Source organism: Lithobates pipiens, unplaced genomic scaffold (genome assembly GCF_037356315.1).
Source record: "Lithobates pipiens isolate NorthernLeopardFrog02 unplaced genomic scaffold, aLitPip1_a1.2 Scaffold_37, whole genome shotgun sequence".
Taxonomy (NCBI): domain Eukaryota; kingdom Metazoa; phylum Chordata; class Amphibia; order Anura; family Ranidae; genus Lithobates; species Lithobates pipiens.
The window spans coordinates 8830401-8853246 of record NW_027507825.1 but is presented as its reverse complement, the minus strand read 5'-3'; positions in this window follow the sequence as shown (position 1 = coordinate 8853246).

Here is a 22846-nt window from a genome sequence, read left to right as displayed (position 1 = left end):
GCTGCACATGTTATGACACCAGCCATTGGATGGTTTGACAGTTTGGTTGAGAGCACAACCAATGGGAGTGTTACATTTCAGACACCAGTCTGCCCATTCTCCTCTAAGCTCTGACATCAACAGAGCATTTTCCTCCACACAACTTCCGCTCACTGGATATTTTCTCTTTTTCGCACCATTCTCTGTAAAACCGAGAGATGGTTGTGCGTGAAAATCTCAGAAGATCAGCTGTTTTTGAAATACTCAGAACAGCCCGTCTGGCACCAACAACCATGCCACGTTCAAAGTCACTTAAATTCCCCTTTCTTCCTCATTCTGATGCTCAGTTTGAAATTCAGCAAGTTGGCTTCACTACGTCTAGATGCCTAAATGCATTGAGTTGCTGCCATGTGATTGGCTGATCAGCAAGTTGTGTTACCAAACAGTGGTGTGCCTAATAAAGTGGCCGGTGAGTATATATACACATATACACATCAAATGCAAAACACCTTTTCATTGTGTACATTGCATGCAAAAGAAAAACATCTTCAAACACACAATTTGTGAGTCTGCTGTCCTCTGCAGGAAGAGATGTTTTTTTTCTTTCCATCTAGGGCAGGCATGTACTGGCCATTGAGACTACCGGGAGTCTGCCGGTGGGCCGATGGCTCAGTGGGCCGGTTTCAGAGACCAGGGAGAAGAAAGAGATACACAGCGCCAAATGTAGCATTAAAACAATTTTTTATTCCACTTAGACCCCTTTCACACTGGGGCGTTTTTCAGGCGTTTTTCAAGCGCTTTAGCGTTAAAAAAAGCGCCTGTAAAGCGCTTGAAAGAAGCCTCATCTGCAGTCCCAATGTGAAAGCCCAAGTGCTTTAAGAGCCCTTGCACAATGTCAGCGCCCGAAAAACGCTCATAAAGCGCCGCTTAAACTAGCAGCGCTTTACCAGCGTTTTTCGAGCGTTATTCGGACGCTTTTAACCCCTGCTAGTGGCCAAATAAAGGGTTAAAAGCGCCCACAAAACACTGCTGCCAATAGCGTTTTCAGGCGCTTTTCAATGGGAAGGGGCGCTTAAGGAGTGTTGTATTCACCGCTCCAAAAGCGCTGCAAAGAAGCTGCTTGCAGGACTTTTTTTGACGCCCTGCCAGCGCAGCGCCTCAGTGTGAAAGCACTCGGGCTTTTACATTGGGATTGCAGTTGCAGCTTCTTTCAGGCGCTTTTTTTAACGCCAAAGCGCCTGAAAAATGCCCCAGTGTGAAAGGGATCTTGGTGTGAAAGCACTCGGGCTTTTACATTGGGATTGCAGTTGCGGCTTCTTTCAGGCGCTTTTTTTAACGCTAAAGCGCCTGAAAAATGCCTGAAAAACGCCCCAGTGTGAAAGGGGTCTTAAAGAACGTTACTGACAAAGTTAGTAGGGTGAAAGGCAATGAGACACTGTACAAGAGTCCAGGCTTGTCATTGATCTGAATTAGGAGCCGCCACCGGGAACCGATCGGGCCAGTAGATAGAGCATCGTTGTGTGTACTACTACTTCCTGACGTGGCAAGTGACATGCGGCATCTGGTGGCAGGTAATGTGGCAGGTGACATGCGACATCTGGTGACATGCGGCATCTGGTGGCAGATAACGTGTCAAGTGCCCTGGTGTGTACCATCTGGTGACAAGCGACGTGGCAAGTGACATGCAGCATCTGGTGACATGGGCGATGGTGGTAAGTGACAAGCGGCACCTGGTGGCAGATAACGTGGCAAGTGCCTTGGTGTGTACCATCTGGTGACAGGCGACGTGGCAAGTGACATGCGGCATCTGGTGACATGGGCGATGGTGGTAAGTGACATGCGGCATCTGGTGACACGGGCGATGGTGGTAAGTGACATGCGGCCCCTGGTGGCAGATAACGTGGCAAGTGCCTTGGTGTGTACCATCTGGTGACAGGCAACGTGGCAAGTGACATGCGGCATCTGGTGACACGGGCGATGGTGGTAAGTGACATGCGGCACCTGGTGGCAGATAACGTGGCAAGTGCCTTGGTGTGTACCATCTGGTGACAGGCAACGTGGCAAGTGACATGCGGCATCTGGTGACACGGGCGATGGTGGTAAGTGAGATGCGGCATCTGGTGGCAGATAACGTGGCAAGTGCCTTGGTGTGTACCATCTGGTGACAGGCGACGTGGCAAGTGACATGCGGCATCTGGTGACACGGGCGATGGTGGTAAGTGACATGCGGCATCTGGTGGCAGATAACGTGGCAAGTGCCTTGGTGTGTACCATCTGGTGACAGGCGACGTGGCAAGTGACATGCGGCATCTGGTGACACGGACGATGGTGGTAAGTGACATGCGGCACCTGGTGGCAGGCGATGGTGGCAAGTGACATGCGGCACCTGGTGGCAGGCGATGGTGGCAAGTGACATGCGGCACCTGGTGGCAGGCAACGTGGCAAGTGGGCCTGTCTCAATGAAGTCCAGGGCCAAATTTTTGCCCCAGTCCAGCCCTGATCTAGGGGCACACCGAAAGCCCTGCTCAGTCTCGCTCTTAAAAATAAGTATAAAACATATGTATTATACCACCTGATAGTTGCGCTGCCAGACAGATAATGGAATCATTATTTGGAACACTTGGAGCTTCTCCTACAATGTCGCCAAGCGTTCCAGCGATTGTGAAATATTATCTCCCGTGAAAAGACATGGAAGGAAATGCGGAGACAACTTGGCTGATGGCTCACACGGTGCTTTATCTTCTGTAAATGAGTCACATGTAATAATTACCCAGGTTTCAGGCTTCACTAGGTCCATGTCAGCTAATTAATTAATTATACATCTGCTCTGGGCTGCTTGGATTCAGCGGAACAGGATGTGTGCTTATTAGCTGAATGAACTAATACAGAGAAGCCTTTGTTACATAGGAGTCTACTGTATTCTAATAAACCGATCGCTTTCCATGAATGTACAGGCTTACAATTCCAAAAAGAACATGACATTTTTTTTTTTGTTTTTGTTTTTTCAATTGTCGCTGTTCCTCAAGGAGATGTCTGCTGTGCAACAACGTTACCCAAAGCTGTCCCTGCCAAGAAGCAAGGTTACTAACAGTATCTCATGTGAGGCCCTCTGGTGTAGGTAGGAGGTATTACATGGTCAAGTTGAGGGCTACACACAGACCCGGGGAAGGGGACCGTAGCGGATGGTGCTTTTTTATTTATTGGGGGGGAGTGGGTTTTTTTTTTCGCCCCCCCCCATAAATAAAAAAACACCAGCCGCCACAGTCCCCTACCCTGGTCTGTGTGTAGCCCTGAACTTGACCATGCAATGCTCCAATGCTCTAATGTACCTCCTACCTCCACCAGGGGGCCTCACATGAGATAATGTTAGTAACCTTGCTTCTTGCCTTGGCAGCGACAGCTGTTTGCCGGTCAGTCCCGTACTTACCCCATCGTGTCAGGTGGCAGGCAGCATGGTGCAGCGGCTCAGCTCCGAGTCCTCTCCTCCATGGAGGCTTCCAGTTTCTCCCCTCCTCCTCCTTGGCGACCAAAAGGATCACCTGTCCTTTCAGTCAATCGGGTAAGCGGTGTCGAAACTCTGCTTTCTGATTGGTCGGGAGGAGGATCAGTGTTACAACAACAAATGTTCATAGTCTTGTTCTGATGTGCGGCTTCTGGGATCTACAGCTCTCATCGGGTATTCTGAAGGCCCATACACACGATCAGACTTTTTGACAACAAACATGCAAATTAGCTGTTTTGGAGCAACATCCGACCGTGTGTACGCTCCATCGGACAAACTTTTTTGGTTTTCATCTGACTTTTGTTGGCTGTGCGACTGGACAAACTTTCTGGCAACAAAAGTCTGATGGAACAAAGTCTGATCGTGTGTACAGAAAACCATACGACTTTTGTACAAAGTACAAACACGCATGCTCAGAACCAATGCAAAAGATCAGACAACAATACAGAAGTTGACCAAAGGTGGCGGTAAAGAGCAGATAAACCACGTGATTTGGTGAAAGTTGGCTGAAAAAGTCCTGCTGTGTGTATGCAATACAAGTTCAGGGCCGACGCCCTTTGTACAAAAATCCAAGGGAAAGTTTGTACAAAGTCCTATCGTGTGTATGAGGCTTAAAAGTGCTATAACACCAACTCAGTTCAGCACATAATCTAACCACTTGCCGCCCGCCCTATAGGCAATTGACGGCGGCAAAGTGGTTTCATAATCCTGACCGGACGTCATATGACGTGATCAGGATTATGAGCCGCTGCGCGCCCCCGGGGGCGCGCATCGCGGCGATCGCTGTTGCGGGGTGTCAGTCTGACACCCGGCAACTACAATCTCGGTAAAGAGTCTCCGACGGAGACTCTTTACCACGTGATCAGCCGTGTCCAATCACGGCTGATCACAGTGTAAATAGGAAAAGCCGGTGATCGGCTTTTCCTCACTCGCGTCTGTCAGACATGAGTAGAGGAGAGCCGATCGGCTGCTCCTCTGACAGGGGGGGTCTGTGCTGATCGATTATCAGCACAGCCCCCCCGAGGATGCCCACACTGGACCACCAGGGACACCACCAGACCACCAGGGATGCCAAGGACAAGGTATGCCACCCTAGACCACCAGGGATTGCAGTCAGTGCCACAATTGATGCCAATCAGTGCCCATAATGGATGCCAATCAGTGCCCACAATGGGCATCACTGATTGGCATGCATTATTGATTGGCACTGATTGGCATCCATTAGTACAATATATTATAATACAATGCCGCCTATCAGTTCCCATCTGTGCCGCCTATCAGTGCCTACCCATGCCCACCTGTGCTGCCTACCTATGCCCACCTGTGCCGCCTAACCCATGCCCACCTGTGCCACCTACCCATGCCCACCTGTGCTGCCTACCTATGCCCACCTGTGCCGCCTAACCCATGCCCACCTGTGCCACCTATCCATGCCCATCCGTGCCAATTTGTGCCACCTATCAGTGCCCATCCGTGTCGCCCATCAGTGCCACCCATCAGTGCCGCCTATCAGTGCCACATATCGGTGTCCATCAATGCCACCTCATCAGTGCCACTTCATTGGTGCCACCTCATCGGTGCCCATCAGTGCCGCCTTATCATTGCCCATCAGTGTAACCCCATCAGTGCCCATCAGTGAAGGAGAAAACGTACTTATTTACAAAGTTTTGAAACTGAAACAAAAAAAAAAAACATTTTTTTTTTCAAAATTTTCGGTATTTTTTTTTTTGTTTAGCAAAAAATAAAAACCGTAGAGGTGATCAAATACCACCAAAAGAAAGCTCTATTTGTGGGGAAAAAATGATAAAAATTTCATTTGGGTACAGTGTAGTATGACCGCACAATTGTCATTCAAAGTGCGACAGCGCTGAAAGCTCAAAATTGGTCTGGGCAGGAAGGTGTTTAAGTGCCCCCCGGTATTGAAGTGGCTAATCTTCTTTTTCCATTGCAAACCCTGATGTAGGGGGATTGATGAGCTCCAGAAATGCATTGGATACTATTGTGACCTCCTAGGCATCGGGGGTGCACTTATCTGTTGAACACTTTTGGCACCAGTACTATGGTGGACTTTGTTGGTCATACTGGCCTCTTACAGAGCTTCCTCCACTCCAATACTCTGTACTACTCTTTAAAATAGGGTCCAGCGTTGTACATATAATTCAACCCTCATGTACAGTGCCTTGAAAAAGTATTCACACCCCTTGAAATATTCCACATTTTGTTATGTTACAATCAAAAAATGTATTTTATTGGGATTTTATGTGATAGACCAACACAAAGTGGCACATAAATGTGAAGTGGAAGAAAAATTATAAATTGTTTTCAACATTTTTTACAAATAAATATGTGAAAAGTGTGGGGGGCATTTGTATGGCGCCCCCCTGAGTCAATACTTTGTAGAACCCCCTTTCACTGCAATTACAGCCGCAAGTCTTTTTGGGGATGTCTCTACCAGCTTTGCACATCTAGAGAGGGAAATGTTTTCCCCATTCTTCTTTGCAAAATAGCTAAAGCTGTTCTGTGAGGACTTCACAGAACAGCTATATGTATACTGAGATTAAAGCGGAGGTCCACCCTAAAATGGACCTTCCGCTCATCGGATTCCTCCCCCCCTCCGGCGCCACAATTGGCACCTTTCAGGGGGGAGGAGGGTGCAGTTACCTGGATAATCCAGGTAACTGCACCCACTTCCGGGCTAGCTCTCTGCGGAAAGGGGCGTACATTACGCCCCTTTCCGCAAGTGCCCGCCCCCTTCCGCAAGTGCCCCGCTGCCTGCTGGGAAACACACAGATCCCAGAGGCAGCGGGGACCGTCCTCATTGCGCAGCGCGGCTTGAAAGGTTCCATTTCCTGATTCCCATACCCAAGATGGCGGCGGCAGCACTCGAGTGCCGATCTAGAGATCGGCTTCGGGTGCCGACATCTCGGGCGCGCTGGACAGGTAAGTGTCACTATTTTAAAAGTCAGCAGCTGCAGTATTTGTAGCTGCTGACTTAAAAAAAAAAAAAAAAGTCCCGGCGGACTCCCGCTTTAAATTACACACAGGTGGACTCTATTTACTAAAGAGGTCACTTCTGATGGCAATTGGTTCCACTAGATTTTAGTTAGGGGTATCAGAGTAAAGGGGGGCTGAATACAAAATGTACCCCCCCACACTTTTCACATATTTATTTCTAAAGAAATGTTGAGAGCCATTTATCATTTTCCTTCCACTTCACAATTATGTGCCACTTTGTGATGGCGAGCTTTGGCACTCCAGATGTTTTGGAACTACATTTCCCATGATGCCCGTGCACTCTGCAGTGTAGTTGAGCATCATGGGAAATGTAGTTCCAAAACATCTGGGGGGGCCAAGGATCTCCATCACTGGTCTATCACATAAAATCCCAATAAAATACATTTAAGTTTTTGGTTGTAACGTGGGGAAATGTGGAAAATTTCAAGGGGTATGAATACTTTTTTCAAGGCACTGTATAAGGAAGAAATTCGACGTTTGGAGGAATAATTTGTAGCTTAGACCACGGTGACACATTTCTCCGTATCTTGAGGTGCATAAGGATGGAATCGTGGGTCGGCTACAAAAATAAAATAAAAAAATGGCCATTTTAACCCCTTCCCGCCGAGCGTACGCAGATGTGCGTACTCGGCTTCCGGGGGTTATACCGGGATGATGCCCGCACCTGCAGGCATCATCCCGGTACCGTTTTTTTTAGCGGGTGATTGGCTTTCCAGCCATAACAACCGAAGCACCGATTCAAGATCCGGCGCCTCCGGCTGCTGTGGAGGAACTGGAATGAAGCCGTAATCGGCTTTGTTCCAGTATCCTAATCGTAAACACGGAAGTGACATCATGACGTCACTTCCCGTTTACTCGGCTGCAAATGGCGCCGGTTTAAAAAAAAAAAATACGGTATTCAAAATCGCGATCTGAATACATTGAAGTGTAAAGGAGGGGTGGGGGGTCTTTTAGACCCCCCATCCCTCCATAAAGAGGACCTGTCACCACCTATTACTGTCACAAGGGATGTTTACATTCCTTGTGACAGCAATAAAAGTGATCAAATTTTTTTTATTTTTTTTTTAAAACAATTTATTCATTTTCAAATAAATAGAATAAAATTAAAATGAAAAAAAAAAATTTTCAAGCGCCCGCCGTCCCCGCGAGCTCGCAAAGCAAAGAAAACGCATACGGAAGTCGCGCCCGCGTATGTAAACGGTGTTCAAATCACACATGTGAGGTATCGCCGCGATCGTCAGAGTGAGACCAATAATTCTAGCACTAGACCCCCCTCTGCAACGCTAACCTGGTAACCGTAAAAAAAAAAAAAATTGAAGCGTCGCCTATTGAGATTTTTAGGTACCGTACTTTGTCGTCAATCCAGGAGTGCATGCGATTATAAAGTGTGATATGTTTGGTATCTATTTACTCGGCGTAACATTATCTTTCACATTATGCAAAAAAATTGGGCTAATTTTACTGTTTCGGTTTTTTTTTTCATTCATGAAAGTGTCCCTTTTCCCAAAAAGTTGCGTTTAAAACACCGCTGCGCAAATACCGCGTGACATAAAATATTGCAACAATCGCCGTTTTATTCTCTGCTAAAAAAATATATATAATGGGGGTTCCAAGTAATTTTCTAGCAAAAAATATGGATTTTAACTTGTAAACACCAAATTCCAAAAATAGGCTTAGTCATGAAAGAGTTAATTTTCTGAAAATGGCTGTTTTGTTGTTTTGGGCTGGATTTTCCCTTTAAATCTGCTTAAATCTTTATCTGCTCTCAGTCGTGGACCTGTACACAGTGCCGGGTCTCTGGGGTATTCTGGAATTCTTCAGGCTTCCGAGTCTTCTCTAAAGATCACTTGCCTCTATTAGATGCTTCCTATTGAGGACGGTCACAAATCGCACCATTGCCTGTTTACAGAAGAGAACTCCAGGGATGTGCAGCTCATTGTGGGGACCAGAGAGGAGAGGCCGGCTATTTCCCTTCCTCTCGCATACACAATCAGCCAAAGGGAATACAAATATTAATCCCCAAGGCTTCATACCGAGGCTGTTATCTGTTTATCTTCGCTGTGAATGGCATCATGGCATATTTCATTATGTCGTTGTAAAATCTCTCCATAGATTTCTAGAATCCTTTAACTCTGAATACATGATTCTAAATAGAAAAATGCCACTGACACAATTCGATGGTTTAAAAAAGAAAATGTGTATTCACAGCAGACAAAAGACGTTATTTTCTCTATGCGGCATTTAAAGAGATACTGAATGCTAAATATAATGGCCATAAAACATCACTAAGATTGATAGTTCTGTCACAGAGAATGCAGCCTATATTTTGCTAGAAGCATGCTACATCAATAAGAGTGCGGCCTATCCATTCCGAACTATGATGTCATTAGGGATGAGGGATCATTCCCTAATACTATCACTGAGAATGCAGCCTATCCATTCACTAGAGACCAGTGACATCCGTGACAATGCAACCTATCCATTCACTAGAGAGCAGTGACATCACTGAGAATGCAGCCTATCCATTCACTAGAGAGCAGTGACATCACTGAGAATGCCGCCTATCTATTCACTAGAGAGAGGGGAAATCACTGAGAATGCAACCTATCCATTCCCTAGAGAGTGGTGACATCACTGAGAATGCAGTCTATCCATTCACTAGAGAGAGGGGACATCTATGAGAGTGCAACCTATCCATTCACTAGAGAGAGGGGACATCACTGAGAATGCAGCCTATCCATTCACTGGGGGCTGGTGACATCACTGAGGATGCAGCCTATCCATTCACTAGAGATCAGTGACCTTACTAAGAATGCAGTCTATCCATTCACTAGAGAGAGGTGACATCACTGAGAATGCAGCCTATGCATTCGCTAGAGAACAATGACATCACTGATAATGCAGCCTATCCCTTCAGTAGGGAGCGGTGACATCACTGAGAAAGCAGCCTATCCATTCACTAGAGACCGGTGACGTCACTGAGAATGCAGCTTATCCATTCACTAGAGAGCGGTGACATCACTGAGAATGCAGCCTATCTAGTCACTAGGGACCGGTGACATCACGGAGAATACAGCCTATCCATTCACTAGAGATCAGCAACATCACTGAGAATGCAGCCTATCCATTCACTGGGGGCTGGTGACATCACTGAGGATGCAGCCTATCCATTCACTAGAGATCAGTGACCTCACTAAGAATGCAGTCTATCTATTCACTAAAGATTGGTGACATCACTGAGAATGCAGCCTATCCATTCACTAGAGAGCGATGACATCACTGAGAATGCAACCTATCCATTCACGGAGGTCGGTGACATCACTGAGAATGCAGCCTATCCATTCACTAGAGAGCAGTGACATCACTGAGAATGCAGTCTATCCATTCACTAGAGAGCGATGACATCACTGAGAATGCAACCTATCCATTCATGGAGGTCGGTGACATCACTGAGAATGCAGCCTATCCATTCACTAGAGAGCGATGACATCACTGAGAATGCAGCCTATCCATTCACTAGAGAGCGATGACATCACTGAGAATGCAACCTATCCATTCACGGAGGTCGGTGACATCACTGAGAATGCAGCCTATCCATTCACTAGAGAGCGATGACATCACTGAGAATGCAACCTATCCATTCACGGAGGTCGGTGACATCACTGAGAATGCAGCCTATCCATTCACTAGAGAGCGAGGACATCACTGAGAATGCAGCCTATCCATTCACTAGAGACTGGTGACATCACTGAGAATGCAGCCTATCCATTCACTAGAGACTGGTGACATCACTGAGAATGCAGCCTATCCATTCACTAGAGACTGGTGACATCACTGAGAATGCAGCCTATCCATTCACTAGAGAGCGATGACATCACTGAGAATGTAGCCTATCCATTCACTAGAGACTGGTGACATCACTGAGAATGTAGCCTATCCATTTTCACATTATACTGCATGCACTCAACAGGAACTAATAAAATGTATGACAGAATTGAATAGAGTCTCTATGTCATGTTCTGAGCCCCCCCCCCTTCATACCGGCACACATCATCCTGATCCTGTTTTTTAGCTGCCAGCCGCTGCTACAGATTCTAAATCTGAAATTACGCAAAAAAGCCAAACAAAGGAAAACTACAAAAAAAAAAAATTGTTTTTTTCTGGATAATAGCTCAAGACTGGGAGCCTTTCTGTAAATACAACACAGGAGACGGAACATTCATTTAAAGTGCCGTCTGCTTATCAACAGACCGGCATAAAGCAAGAAAATCACAGAAACACAGCAGGAAAAAAAAAAAAGAGTCCTATCTATTTGGCTTCAAAATAACATATTTGCTATTATTATGCAAACAAATGCCTTTTTCACAGGAGAAAAATGACTTATGCAAAATGACGCCTAAAAACGGCAGACGTGACTCCCTGGTTTGGCCCTGCTGAGGATTTCTCTTCTCCTTGGTGCCATTTTCAAGCTAAAATGTATTTAATATAAATGCTTCGAGGTGCCCTGACTCCATTGTACTGACAAACACCCCGCGCCTTGTTATCTAGAGGGCTGATGTGCTAACTGTATTCATTTTCCCATAAGCAACAGAAGAGTCATTTACCAACTAGAACACATTAAACATTTTCTTCATAAAGGGAAACTATAGTCCATTATACGCTCAGTTTAAAATGCAACCTCAATTTAACCCAACTGAGCTATCAGTCTAAATTAGCAAAATACATCTTAGGTTTTTCAAAGCAAAGTAATAGGGCTTGCTCACATAGGCAGTCAAGGGGCAGTAAAAGCTGGCGAATGAGCCACAGTTTAAACCCTGCCGGGCAGTCCCTTGGTAGTGGCTTTGCTTCATACCCCACATGAGCTTTACTGACCCTATTTCTTTCATAGGCAAGAACCATCATGTACCCTTTCGGAATAACTTCAGACCAGGCTTAGAGCAGTTGACGCAGCATTTTTCTATTCAGTCCAACATGGCAGTACAATGCAACATTCCCTAACTAACCCCTATTACATGGTGGTCAGTGTAAACCTCTATTACATTGGTGGTCAGTGTAAACCTCTATTACATTGATGGTCAGTGTAAACCTCTATTACATTGGTGGTCAGTGTAAACCTCTATTACATTGGTGGTCAGTGTAAACCCCTATTACATTGGTGGTGTCATGGTCGATCTGTTGTTCCGGTCGTACATAAGAAACCTGCCCGCAGGATTCCCTTGCGGAAAACTCGTCGGTAACCTTGGGCGCGAGTTAGCGCGAACGAACGCACGCGAGTGCACGTAGATACGAACAGGCGCACGCGGGTGCGCGCCGGCACGAACGAGTGCACGCGGGGTGCGCGACTATGCGAACGGGCGCACGCGGGTGCGCGGGGTCACGAACGGGCGCACGGTTACCCGCGGGGGCACGCAGACTCGCCGTGCGACCGTTCTTGGCGCCCAAAGGGCTATTTAAGGAACCAGCTTCTGTTCCTTCTTGCTGTCCTGTCTATAGCGTGTCCGGTGATTCCTGCTATCTGTTTCTGTTGTTCCTGATTACCGTTACCCGGCCTGTTCCCGACTTCGTTTGATTGCTGCCTGCCACCGACCTCCTGCCTGTCTGACTACGTCTCCGTCTTCTCCCGTGTACTTCTGCTGCCCGCCTGATACCAACCCGGCTTGTTCCCGACCTCGTCTTCTGCCACCTGTTGTTCCAGCCTGATTGCTAGTGCCTGCTGAAACCCGCTGACTGCCACCCGCTGTTCCAGCCTGACCACCAGTGCCTGCTGTTCACACGGACCTCTGTCAGCTGTTCCAGTCATCCACCTGTGCCTACGGTGTGACCGCATCCCCAGCTGCTATCGGGTATCTACCCTCCTGGGCCTCCATGGATCTCTTGCTGCTACAGGTCCGACCTACCGTATCCCGGCTTGGCACTTGTGCCCTCCGAACTCTTGAACCCCTGTCTCCACTTCCAGGGGCTCTCGAGCCGGAGGCTTACGAGGAGCCGCTCCCTGCATTCTGGGCTCTCCTACCAGGTACGTGACAGGTGGTCAGTGTAAACCTCTATCACATTGGTGGTCAGTGTAAACCTCTATTACATTGGTGGTCAGTGTAAACCTCTATTACATTAGTTGTCAGTGTAAACCTCTATTACATTGATGGTCAGTGTAAACCTCTATCACATTGGTGGTCAGTGTAAACCTATATTACATTGGTGGTCAGTGTAAACCTCTATTACATTAGTTGTCAGTGTAAACCTCTATTACATTGGTGGTCAGTGTAAACCCCTATTACATTGGTGGTCAGTGTAAACCTCTATTACATTGGTGGCCAGTGTCGAAAACTCCTCTTTATATTGATAGTCCATAAAAATAAATCACACCCTCCCCCCAGCACTGCCACTGATCCCAGGAGTTCTAGGATCCCTAGGAGTTTTCTGTCTATCGATGGGTCCACTCACCTCCCCAGCCCATGGTGTGCAGGCAGTGAGGAGATGATGTGCTGTAACCTCTAGCTACCAATCAGTGAGTAGTATTACTGTACAGTGATCTCCAGCAAACAATCAACAAGCAGAAACCATGTGCCGTAACCTCTAGCAACTAAACAGTGAGCCGTAATGTGTGCTGTAACCTCTTGCAATCCGTTAGTAAGCAGCAATGATATGCTGTAACCTCTGGCAACCAATAGCAATCACTGCCTGATCTGATAATACAGTAAACTGATTTTGAGTCTAGCTGCTATTTATTGTATGTCTCAGAGCAGGTGGAGAGCGAAATTGCATGGGGGGGGGGGGGGGGGGGGGGCAAGACATTTTTTGCCCAGGGTCCAATCAATATTAAAGATGGCCCTGAGCCCAGGCATACCTCAGTAAGGTGTTAGTCCATTGATGGTGTTTCCCAAGGCTTGGCAGTTGGACTAACTCCCAATGCCTCCCAATGGACTGCTTGGTGCAGCAGTTCACCCCTTTGATGCTCCACAGCAATCGCCGCATCTTCCCAAGCGGGCAGAAGCTTTTGGAATCCAGCCTTTCCCCCTATTTAAATCATAGGACAGATAGGCTGGTCCAAAAAGTCAGAGAACAGATGTGCAGGACTTTAACCCCTTCCTCAGCCTGGTAAAGCCAGCTGTCTGACTAACATGCTGTAGTACAAAAGAGAGATGTAAACTTATAACACCATAGGACAGCTGGACTATTTCCCACCAACTTTCTCCTGGTTCTCTTAGATGTGCTCCCTCCTGACCCAACTGGACATGGATCTGCAAATAGGCCCCCCCCCACAACTGAGCCTAGCTGGGACCTCAATATCCTCCTCAAGGCTTTCTCTAGGATCCTGCATAAGGGCAAAGCCCCCCCCCCCTCACAGGGGTCTCCTACTTCACTTCAGGACTGGATCCAGGAACGTTGTGTTTGCTACTTAGGCCTCAGACTATGTATGGGCTCTCTCACCACCTTCTGGGCTCATCTCCCCAGGGTTTAGCTGCAGTTCTCATAAATATTCAGGCTGCTTGCTCTGTCCTTCCTCCAACTATACTTCTAGAACCCTCTAGAAGACAGGGGGAAGTAACAGAGAGGCAGCCTGTGAAAACTCTGAGCAGCCCTGATTAATTAACCCCTGCCCTGCTGATTACAGAGGAACCAAACTAAATTGACCTGGCAGTCTGCTCTACACTAGGAGAGTGGTACATTTGCAAAAATGAAATGTCCTGGAAAGTGAAAGGGACTGTGCCACAACTGCCCTGCAGCAGCATGCAATACACACGGTTTCAGCACAGTGGATCAGTTTTTTGAGGGTGCAACACCCTCTGAAAAGTGAACTGCAGTGACCAGCAATAATAGCCCGAACATGTGAATGAGCTCTTATAGTTTGTTTTCTGCAGAAAGTAGCCACAGCCTGAAAAGAAAAACCTGTTCCCTGCCAGCACGCTGTAGAGAAGGACTCTTGCTCTATGGGTGGAAGCAGTGTTCTCTAATCCCCTAAAAATCCAGACCAGACCCTTCACCTAAGGAAGCTGCCTTGTTGGCAAGGAAAAGGGGAGGGGGGAGGAACGAATACGCAGAATCCTCTGGCAAAGCACCTTGTTCCCATGTTGATGAGGACAAAGGCCTCTTCCTCACAACCCTTTCTGGTGGTTAAGTGGGTCTGCAGGCAGGGGGCTTATCGAAATCTGGAAGCACCCTTTATCACTAATTGGGGCTCCAGATACAGCCCCCTCTACATGAATAAGTACAGGGACATTTTACTCCTAATCATTCTAAAAAAAAAAGATGTAACCTAGAAAAAATAAAAATAAGACACAGCTGAAGACCCCCTGGCAAAGCACCTTGTTCCCATGTTGATGAGTACAAGGGCCTCTCCCCCACAACCCTGGCTGGTGGTTGTGGGGATCTGCTGACAGGGGTTTACTATTGTGGGTTTAGTAACAATTCAATGACCTTTGTTCACAAAAGAGTTAACTTCAAAATATTTTTATTTTTTTATATTTTTCAAAAAGTCAGTTCCTCTGGACACATATGTGTAGTCTGGGTTGGCTGTTTCAAGCTTTTGTGTCCACGGTGGTCTGTGCACATTAGCTGCCCATGTGGAAAAGAAAGGAAATCCTGTGATCAGTGGCGGCCCATCCATGGAGGGCGCACAGGCGCCGCCTTCCCTATCCATGCATCTGGCCCCTGATCTACATATCAGTGGCGCTGGACCATGGATTCCAGTGCGGCAGGGTATTTTATATGACGCACCTGATTAGAGCCAAAAGCTCTAATAGGCTTCAAAAAGGATGGCCTCGGAGCGCAGAGCATTGCTCTCTGAGCAGGGCCATTTTTAAGGCAGGGAAAAAGGGGCAGCTGCCCTGGGCCCTGTCATTGTTGTGGGTCCCAAAGCAGCTGCTTCATACTTGCCAACTATCCTGGCTTAAATTCCCTCACCCTTGAGGTTTTAGTCCTGTGCTGTGTCCCAATATCTCAGTGTGAAGTGTTGCCACTAATGCTGCCCAGCTCTGCCCTATTTTTGTGTACAGATGACTCACCTGCAGATCCTGTGTATACATGTAAATTACCGGCATTCATATATCTATCATGCCCCCCTGAGGTCATATCCACAGTAATCTCTAGCCACCAATCAACAAGCAGAAATCATGTGCTGTAACCTCTAGCAACTAACCAGTGAGCTGTAATATGTTCTGTAACCTCTAGCAACCAGTCAGTGAGCGGTAATGATACACTGTAACCTCTGGCAACCAATCGCAATAGCTGCCTGATCTGATTCAGTAAACTGATTTTGAGTCTAACTGCTATTTATTGTATGTCTCAGAGCAGGTGGAGAGTGAAACTGCATGGGGGGGGGGACCCCCAAGAAAAGTTTTGCCCAGGGTCCAATCAATATTAAAGACTGCCCTGGCTCCGAGGCCACCCAGTTGTCTGACCATAGCGAATGAATTTTCGCCATTATCACACTAAAGTTCCTCCCTGCTGATCAGGAGGCAGATCTGTGAGACCTGTTTCCCGATTGGCCAAAGCATCAGGCAATCTCATTGGATGCCTAGTGCTTTGGCAGAAGAGGAGACACACAGCGGAGGAAGCTGGAGGAGCAGACACCAGAGCAGTTGCAGCTAACTGTAAGCACTACAGGAGATGATGCCACAGCCCCGCCACACGAGCGGGTAAGCACCAGACCGCCAGTGTGCGGGGGTGCTGTTTTAGTGCCATGCCACGCCGACGGGGGAGTGTTGATTGTATGCCACCCCCCCAAAAAGAAGAAGCCACCAGCTGCTACTGCCTATGATTGTCAAGTTAGTTTAATTAAAGTAGCTCCACTAACCTCAACCGCGCTAGGCAGTGGGGGTGTGTCCGTAAGGGTGCACCGGCGCCGCCCCCTCTCTCCTGTCACCCCTCTAGCACCAATAGATAGATTCATGCATGAATCTATCTATGGCCACTGCTGCCACCCCCTATTCAGTCGCCTGGCCTCTTTTCGGGCACCTGAATTTCCGGGGCGGGGGGTGTTTTTGAAGCTCCTGATTAGAGCCATAGGCTCTAACAGGCGGTTAAAAAGGTTACCTGTGAGTACCATGCTGGGCACTCGCAGGTCACTCATCTGTGTTAGAAAAGCAAATGAATATTCGCTTTTCTAACACTAAACCGCCTCTCCGCCAATCAGGTGCTTGGATCTGTTACCCGTCACCTGATTGGCTAAAACGGCAGGTGCTGTGATTGGATGCCAGGAGTCCAATCATAGCAGAGGATGGGAAGGGAGGATGGGAGAAGACATTGAGGAGCTGTCTCACCGAGACAGGGTAAGTGCAGGCAGAGGGCAGGGGGCACACTGGCAGCATTTCATATGGCACAGTGGGAGCATTTGATATGGTACAGTGGCTGCATTTGATGTTACATTGGTGGCAATTGATGGGCACAATGGCTGCGTTTGATGGGCACAGTGGCTGTGTTTGATGGGCACAGTGGCTGCATTTGATGGGCACAGTGGCTGTGTTTGACAGCACAGTGGCTGCATTTGATGGGCACAGCGGCTGCGTTTGATAGCACAGTGGCTGCGTTTGATGGCACAGTGGCTGCGTTTGATGGGCACGGTGGCTGCATTTGATAGCACAGTGGCTGCGTTTGATGGGCACAGTGGCTGTGTTTGACAGCACAGTGGCTGCATTTGATGGGCACAGCGGCTGCGTTTGATAGCACAGTGGCTGCGTTTGATGGCACAGTGGCTGCGTTTGATGGGCACGGTGGCTGCATTTGATAGCACAGTGGCTGCGTTTGATGGGCACAGTGGCTGCGTTTGATAGCACAGTGGTTGCATTTGATGGGCACAGCAGCTGCGTTTAATAGCACAGTGGCTGTGTTTGGTGTTACAGTGGTGGCAATTGATAGGCACAGTTGCTGCGTTTGATGGGCACAGTGGCTGCGTTTGATGGGCACAGTGGCTGCGTTGGACAGGCACAGTGACTGCGTTTGATAGCACAGTGCCTGCATTTGATGGTACAGTGGTGGAAATTGATGGGCATAATGGCTGCGTTTGATGGGCACAGTGACTGCGTTTGATAGCACAGTGGCTGCGTTTCATGGTACAGTGGCGGCAATTGATGGGCACAGTGGCTGCGTTTGATGGGCACAGTGGCTGTATTTGATAGCACAGTGGCTGCGTTTGATGGTACAGTGGGGGAAATTGATGGGCACAGTGGCTGCATTTGATAGCACAGTGGCTGCGTTTGATGGTACAGTGGCGGAAATTGATGGGCACAGTGGCTGCATTTGATAGCACGGTGGCTGCGTTTGATGGGGAGAGTGGCTGCTTTTGATGGGCACAGTGGCTGTGTTTGATGGGCACAGTGGCTGCGATTGATGGGCAGTGGGCACAGTGGCTGTGATTGATGTTTTTTTTTCCTGCATTTGTCAGTTTGTTTGTGCCCCCCCCCCCCCAAAAAAAATTTGGAGCACCAGCCGCCACTGGCACTAGGAGCGCATAGAGCCGCAGCACAAAGACGTCCTAGCTAGAAGACTTGACAGTACCCTTTCTACTGGTGACATTAATCTAACAAGTTTTCACTTTCAAAGAAAGGCCATAAATATGCAAGGTGCCCGCTACAACTCGCACTCTTATCTAGTCAGCGTTTTATTTGGAGCGTCAGCAGTTCTGGACTGCAGGCTGACACCTCTGACATTGTTCTATCTCTTCCAAGCTTCCAGGGACCGGGCTCAGGGGCCAAACATCTGCTCTGTCCGAAGCGTTGGTTGCTGCAGCGCAGGCCGAAGAGATGTCTGAGCCGCTGACCCAGAGCTAACGGGCCGAGAGCAAAATGTGATCCCCATAACAAAAAATGGAATCCTATTACTGCATGCTAAGGCTTTGAACATTAAATTCTGCACTTTGTAGGAAGAGAAACTGATTTTTTTTATTTTTTATTTTGGCCTTGCTATACTTTCACCGGCCACTTCATTAGATACACCTTGCTAGTAGCGGGTTGGACCCCCTTTTGCCTTAGATCCTTATGGCATAGATACAACAAGGTGTTGGAAACATTCCTCAGAGATTTTGCTCCACAGTGTCATGATATGATGTGTGTGTGTGTAAAAAAAAAAAAACATTTTAATACTGGCCCTTTAAAAAAAAAAATACAAAAAAAAGATCCTTAAGTGCACTGTGTTCGGACGCCGGATACAATACACTTATGGGAAGTCCCACGTCTATGCAATCACGAGATTGCAGACGAGGCGCTCCATTTGCGGGCATTTATCCTGCCTTGCGGCGCTTTCCGAAGCGCCGAGTAGCTTCTGCCCGGAACTCGTAGTATCTATTACTACAGCCAGGCGGTTTGATTGACATCTCAGTTTTATGTCGCTTCTTGTTTATTCTCTCCCATTGTGCTGGGAGAGAGGAAACAGGAAGTATGAGAGGAGCGCCACACAGCAAGGTAAGTACTGCTGTGCTGCTCCCATGGAGAACGGAGGGGGGGGATGGTTCAATGTGGCACAGGCAAGGCTGCATTTGGTGGACACAGGCTGTATTTGGTGGACGCAGGCTGCATTTGATGGAACAGGCTGCATTTGGTGAGACACAGGCTGCATTTGGTGGGACACAGGCTGCATTTGGTGGGACACAGGCTGTATTTGGTGGGACCCAGGCTGTATTTGGTGGACACAGGCTGTATTTGGTGGGACCCAGGCTGTATTTGGTGGACACAGGCTGCATTTTATGAGACACAGGCTGCATTTGATGGGACACATGCTGCATTTGGTGGGACACAGGCTGCATTTGGTGGACACAGGCTGCACTTGGTGGGACACAGGCTGCATTTGGTGGGACACAGGCTGTATTTGGTGGGACCCAGGCTGTATTTGGTGGACACAGGCTGTATTTGGTGGGACCCAGGCTGTATTTGGTGGACACAGGCTGCATTTTATGAGACACAGGCTGCATTTGATGGGACACAGGCTGCATTTGATGGACACAGGTTGCATTTGATGGGACACAGGCTGTATTTGGTGGACACAGGCTGCATTTGATGGGACACAGACTGCATTTGATGGGACACAGGCTGCATTTGATGGGACACAGGCTGCATTTGGTGTACTCAGGCTGCATTTGGTGAGACACAGGCTGCATTTTATGGGACACAGGCTGCATGTAAGGACGGACTCCACTGGGGACACCTGATGGCATCTTGTGGCAGGCGACGTGGCTAGTGACACGCTCATGGCTCCCACTGATTCTGCATTATGGTGAGTTTAATGATTTCATTTTATATTACAATGTAATAATAATACACAGGGTCTGCAGGTGAGTCATCAACAATAGGGCAGAGCTGGGCAGCATTAGTAGCAGCACTTCACACTGAGATATCGGGACACAGCACAGGAATAAAACTTCAAGGGACAACAGAATTTAAACCTGGATAGTTGGCAAGTATGAGGCAGCTGCCTTGGGCCCCACAACAATGACAGGGCCCAGGGCAGCTGCCCCTTTTGCCCTGCTTAAAGACGGCCCTGCATGCCCTGATAAAATGGAGAGAATTGTCCCCCCGAAATGCGCTGTTTTTTTTTTTTTTTTCTACTGGATGGGTCTTTACTATCCAGAATGAAGGGTATATGACCTTTTTTTACTGATCTGTAGGCACTTTGCCTATTTAAATCACAGTTATAATCGCAGCGACCCATTGAAATTCTGTGTCCGGCACCAAACCTAGACTCATGTCTGGTCTACAAAAAACTCAAGGCAGAGTTGGTTCACCCAAGCCCAAGCAGAGCTGTATGCGGCCTCGCCTGGGATGAGCGTTCCATCCATCCATCGGTGGTGTATGAATCATGCCCCTATATATGGCGGAGAAGGATTCCACTCATCCTTATTATAAACGTTCAGATCCACATGTAAAAAAAAGCACAAAGAAACAAACAGCCGGCAGCAATGCTTGTATGCTCAGCGTCAGCAGGAAACAAAGGAGCCGGCATATGTTGTGTATCGGCAGGACGGCCCGCACGCCCAGGGCTGGAGCGGAGTGCGCTGACATTCCGTATTGGCAGCCGTGGGAGATTGAAGCATTTCCCCCATGACATGAATGGCAGAGAACAAAGCATGAAAGCTTGCTACAGTGTATACTCTCCATACTGAGACCAAACGCACCTGCTACGTCCTCCCCTCCCCCCCCCCCCCCCCCCACGAACCTGCGTCTCCATGCAAACCACTTCCAGGAGACGCATCATACAGACATTATACCGTAGGAAATGCGAGAATAAAATATATATCATTTAGCTGCTAGAAGCCAAAACTTTTACTCGTGTTTTGCCTGGCTGCCGGAATTGTGAAGCCTTCTTTGTATTACTTTATTTGTCATCGGAAACATAGGCTTGTCCAAAAAAAAAAATGTAAAGCTAGGAGACCGTTATTTAACCATTTGCCCTCCAGAAGATTTACCCCCTCCTTCCTGACCAGGCCATTTTTTTTTTTTTGCGATACGGCACTGCTTAACTTATACTGCGTCGGCCCCCGGAATATTTGGCTGCTGAATGACCAGGCCGTTTTTGGCGATTTGGCACTGCGTCGCTTTAACCAGTTGAGATCCGCGCTATAGCCAAATGACGGCTACAGCGCAGATCTCCTTTGCCGGGACTACGTCTATTGACGTCGTCCCGTGCATGAGCGGCCTGCGCGCCCCCTGAGGGGCGCACGCGGCGCGCTCTGTGATCAGCGAGTCTATGAGACTCGCCTGATCACAGATCCGAGCAAGGGGTCGATCCCGACCCCTTACCACGTGATCAGCTGTCAGCCAATGACAGCTGATCATGTGATACAACGGAGACGGTAATCGGCTATTATTCCTGTCAGCGCGAGGAGAAAAAAAAAGAGCCGATCAGTCCCAATCACGGCCAGCCCTGCCAGTGCCCACCTGCCCCCTGCCAGTGCCACCTTATCCATAAATAAGTGCACCCCGTCAGTGCCACCCAGCAGTGCCCACAGTGCCACCCATCAGTGCCCACAGTGCCACCCATCAGTGCCCGCAATCTGCCTCAACAACGGTGCTGCACCCCAGTGCCACATATCCGTGCCCATCAGTGTCATCTACCAGTGCCCATCAGTGCCGCCCATCAGTGCCCAGCAGTGCCACCTATCAGAGCCACCTATCAGAGCCACCTATCAGTGCCACCTATCAGTGCCCATCAGTCCCATCTATCAGTGGTACCTATCAGTGCCCCTTAGTGCCACCCATCCGTGCCACCCATTTGTGCCACCCATCAGTGCCGCCTTATCTGTGCCCATCAGTGCTGCCTTATCTGTGCCTATCGGTGCCACCTTAACTAAGCCTATCAGTGCTCACCAGTGCAGCCTATCAGTGCCCACCAGTGCAGCCTATCAGTGCCCACCAGTGCAGCCTATCAGTGCCCACCAGTGCAGCCTATCAGTGCCGCCTCATCAGCGCACTTCAATGAAGGAGAAAAATGACCTGTTTGCAAAATTTTATAACAAACTATTAACCACTTTCAGACCGGACCATTTTGCTGGTAAATGACCAGAGGTCTTTTTACACTTTGGCACTGCGCTGCTTTAACTGGTAATTGCGCGGTCATGCAATGTTGTACCCAAACAAAATTTGCGTCCTTTTCTTCCCACAAATAGAGCTTTCTTTTGATGGTATTTGATTGCCTCTGCGATTTTTATTTTTTGCGATATAAACGTAAAAAGACCGCAAATTTTGAAAAAAAATGATATTTTCTACTTTTTGTTATTAGAAAAATCCAATAAACTCAATTTTAGTCATACATTTAGGCCAAAATGTATTCAGCCACATGTCTTTGGTAAAAAAAAAGTCAATAATTGTATATTTATTGGTTTGCGCAAAAGTTGTCACATCTACAAACTAAGGTACGTTTTCTGGAATTTACGCAGCTTTTAGTTTACGACTGCCTATCTCATTTCTTGAGGTGCTAAAATGGCAGGGCAGTACAAACCCCCCCCAAATGACCCCATTTTGGAAAGTAGACACCCTAAGGAAATTGATAAGAGGCATGTTGAGCCCATTGAATATTTTATTTTTTTGCCTCAAGCGATTGAATAATGACAAAAAAAAAATTTTATTTTTTTTTTTACACAAAGTTGTCACTAAATGATATATTGCTCACACATGCTATGGGCGTATGTGAAATGACACCCCAAAATAAATTCTGCTGCTTCTCCTGAGTACGGGGATACCACATATGTGGGACTTTTTGGGAGCCTAGCCGCGTACGGGACCCCGAAAACCAAGCACCGCCTTCAGGCTTTCTAAGGGCGTAAATTTTTGAGTTCACTTCTCACTACCTATTACAGTTTTGAAGGCCATAAAATGCCAAGATGGCACAAAACCCCCACAAATGACCCCATTTTAGAAAGTAGAC